Source organism: Physeter macrocephalus, chromosome 21 (genome assembly GCF_002837175.3).
Source record: "Physeter macrocephalus isolate SW-GA chromosome 21, ASM283717v5, whole genome shotgun sequence".
In the NCBI taxonomy this organism is placed as follows: Eukaryota; Metazoa; Chordata; class Mammalia; order Artiodactyla; family Physeteridae; genus Physeter; species Physeter macrocephalus.
The window spans coordinates 18,320,088-18,324,077 of NC_041234.1; the positions used below are offsets into that span (position 1 = coordinate 18,320,088).

Sequence of the window (3,990 nt, forward strand, 5' to 3'; positions counted from 1 at the left end):
TGAATCTGGGTGTTTAGAAACATACTGGGAAAGTCATATAATGATGTTACAGTCATGAACTTTCCCTTAGAAAAAGAAAAATTGGTACAGAGCTGTTCCTCAGGCGGTCTCAGCCCTGAAGATAGTCCAGGCGGATGGAACATTCTTGTTTCTCTAAGCAGCCACACGCTGATGGCAACTGATACAAAGAGGAGGAGTTTCAAGCAGCACAAACTCATGGCAACCATTATGACGCCTGGGCCGTGCTCTCAGCCTTGTCAGACTGCCGCTTGCTCAGACAGAATTCAGTTCGTGGAGCCCCAGCTGAGCACGCAAAGGCCATGAGTTACAGCTGCCCTCCTCCCAACGTGGACAGCATGATCTCCCCCAAGGTGGACAATCTGACCTACCGCACCTCACCCAACACCCTGAGGCACGTCTTTGAGAAGTATGGGCGCGTTGGCGACGTGTACATCCTGTGGGACCGCTTCACCAAAGAGTCCCGTGGCTTTGCTGTTGTCCGCTTCCACGACAAGCGCCACGCCGAGGATGCCATGGATGCCCTCGACGGGATCCTGCTGGATGGCCACCCAGAGCCGCAGCCCGAGGCTTCCTTGCCACTGTCGTTCCAGCAGCAGGAGACGATCTTGATCTCAGCGTCGATCTCCCTTCAGCCATGCGAAGTCTCCATCTTGCTCTGATGATAGATCTCCATCAACCTCTAGATCCAGATCTACTCGAAGTTCCAAGTCCAAGTCCTCCTCTGGGTCCAGATCTTCCTCAGCAACCATGTCCAGGTCTAGATCCATAAGCCTTACACCAGAAAAAAGCCCAAGTCCTGATCACAACTGAAAAATCCCTCCAAGTTTCCTAAAGAGGAAGGAGCGGTGCCCCATTAGGATAATGAGTCATTAGCAAACAACCTGAGGACTTGGGGGGAGGGGAAGGGAGCAACATTCTCAGGTTATCAAAGAGTCCTTGAAATAAGCCACTAGCTGTTGAAAAGGTTATTCTTTAGCATGTTGTATAACTTTTTACTTGTTTTAAGTTTTGCCTCAAGTGGTAAACCTCGTTTTGTATGGTATTTTGTTGCTGTTACTCAACTGTCTTCTAAGTTAGTGAGGTGAACAACTTCAAGTTATTATTGGTTTGAATATTTGAGGTAAAAATTCATTTCTCTTTACTGCATTTTGTTTGAAAGTAAACAGACTGTTATCTAATTTGTGGCCCTCCTGACTTAAGAAAATGTGTGTAGCCTTTTCTTTTCGAGTAGTCAAAAACTGTCTAGTGACTGACTCATCATTGCCATAATCCTTTTAAAATTAGACCTCCTTGAAGTTATTATAAATTTATTTACATGTACTGTTTACCTTTGGGTTTAACTCGTAATCTGGACCTGCACTGGTATAGAGACATTTAAGGTGAAAAGAATTTTTTTTAAAGGATTATTTATCAAACATAGTTCTAATCTCTTATGTATTTTTGTGCACTAGACACAGCTGTACAGCAGTTGAGTAATGCTGGTTAGCTGTTAAAGGTGGTGTTTTGTAGTGCAGAATGCTTGCCTATTTCACCTTTTCTCCTGATTGCTCCTATGTAAAGGTAATGTGCTGCACAGAAACAAATAGTTATCCAGTTTATGAAAAAGCCTGACAATTGCACTTCCAGTCACCCTGGCCTTGCATATATAACAGAGCATACAGTGAGCACATCTAGCAGGTGAATTTAAAAGTAAATATGCCTTTATTTTTTCCTTTCACTCCCAAAGTGGTCAATCTGACCATCTTCAGTTACAAACTTAAATATGAAAAAATGTTAAGAAGTAAACTGTAACTTTCTAAGTGCTAACAACATGCTGTATCTTTTTGTTTATGCGTAGAACAAATATTAAAAACAAGACTTTAAAGTAGACAATAACTATAGTGTTATAGGAATTCAAAGTTCTAGATAAAGTATGTTCACACTGTAGAGGAACTTTCAAAACTTCAGTGAAATAGACTTATTACTAGTATCCAGAAACCACACTTAAGCCAGTGGTTATTAACATAACCAAACATCTGTTAACTTTTCAAATACACCACACATATACATGCAGGAACACACATAAGTACACACTCACACTTAGACTTTGCTAAATTTAGGCATCCTAAAAATCCTACCAGGGAGCTAATTGGTCACATAACATTATCTCACTCATTAGTAAGGTATCGGTGAAAGACATTTTAGTTCCCACCAGGACCATTCTGTTTCTTAATATAAGCCAAATGTTCAGTGGTACTTTACCTCAGGATATTTTCTCTTCATATGAGAATTAAATGAGTATTACTGGGCCAAGGTATCAGAATACATTGTATAATAAATGAAACACATACAAAAATAGGGACATTCAGGGCTTCCCTGGTGGCGCAGTGGGTTGAGAGTCCGCCTGCCGATGCAGGGGACACGGGTTCCTGCCCCGGTCCGGGAAGATCCCACATGCCGCGGAGCGGCTGGGCCCGTGAGCCATGGCCGCTGAGCCTGCACGTCCAGAGCCTGTGCTCCGCAACAGGAGAGGCTACAACAGTGAGAGGCCCACGTACCGCAAAAAAAAAAAAAAAAAAAAAAAAATAGGGACATTCTGAAAGGACCTCATGGTACAAAGAAGTAGGAAATTTATTCACAATATTATCATTATATGTCATAACCACATTTCATTCATAATCAAATGAAAATGTTCATTTCCTTCAACTTTACAGAATTTCAAAGCCTAATAAATACTTATTAAACAAATAAATGACAGAAAAATTGTTTGCTTATTTTTTCATAAAAACTAAATCCAGGGCTTCCCTGGTGGCGCAGTGGTTGAGAGTCTACCTGCCGTTGCAGGGGACACGGGTTCATGCCCCGGTCCAGGAAGATCCCACATGCCGCGGAGCGGCTGGGCCCGTGAGCCATGGCCGCTGAGCCTGAGCGTCCGGAGCCTGTGCTCCGCAACAGGAGAGGCCACAACAGTGAGAGGCCCGCATACCGCAAAAAAAAAAAAAAACTAAATCCAATAAAACTTAAATTGTATAAACATGTTAACTTTATAGAATGGACAAAAGCAAGTAAGTTTTACATGGCAATTATATTACAAATTACTTGTTTTTTTCTTCCAGTTTTATGGAGATATACTTGACATTTAGCACTGTCTAAGTTTAAGGCATACAGTAAGTCCCCTACACACGAACCTTCAAGTTGTGAAAGGTCAAATATGCGAACATGTGGTCACATGTCCAGTCACGTAAGTTAGTTCACGTGTCTGGCGTACATTGTCATGTGTGTGTATCCTCTACAAGTGGTTGTGCTTTTGTGTACTTTACAGTACTGTATAGAATACAGTAGTACAGTATCTTTATTTCAAGCCCAGGATGTCCAGAAGCAAGCATAAAAGCAGCGATGATGTAGCTGGTACTGCTAAGAAGCAGTGATAACGATGGAAACAAAACTGAAAATAATTGAGAGAGTGGAGCGAGGCGAAAAGATGGAATTGGCAGCCCAGAGAAAGGATGAAGAAAGACAAGAGGAAGAAGAAATAACTGAGGAACCGAAGAGATTCACCATGCGGGAAATGGCAAGGGGATTTTCTTTATTTGAGGAGGCACTGTTAGTTTTTGAGGCATAGGATCCAAACAAAAAACAGTACACAAAGGTTGCAGCAGCCATTCACAATGCAATCCAGTACTACTGTGTCATCACCTGTGGCAAGAAAAGAAGAGCTACTACGCAGACATCACTGGATTGTTTTTTCAAAAGGGAAGACAGAATTGAATCCAGCAAGGAACCAGAACGTGTGCCATCAACGTCAGGCGTGAGTGAAATTGCAGCTTGCCCTCCGTCTCCTATTGCTGACGATCCCTCAGCTCCACCATCTCGCACCTCCTCCCCCTCCTCCAGTCAGTAACTCTTCTTGCCTGTTCACTCGATGCCAGCCCCTGTATGCCAGCTGTTGTACTGTACTACTGTACTTTTCAAGGTGCTGTACTGTAAGAT

At 42.7% G+C, this 3,990-nt stretch overlaps 1 pseudogene; it reads left to right on the forward strand.

Moving 5' to 3' along the window:
• The first annotated feature begins 320 nt into the window (after positions 1 to 320).
• On the forward strand, positions 321 to 878 carry LOC114484737 (serine/arginine-rich splicing factor 2-like; annotated as a pseudogene).
• The last annotated feature ends 3,112 nt before the right edge of the window (positions 879 to 3,990 follow it).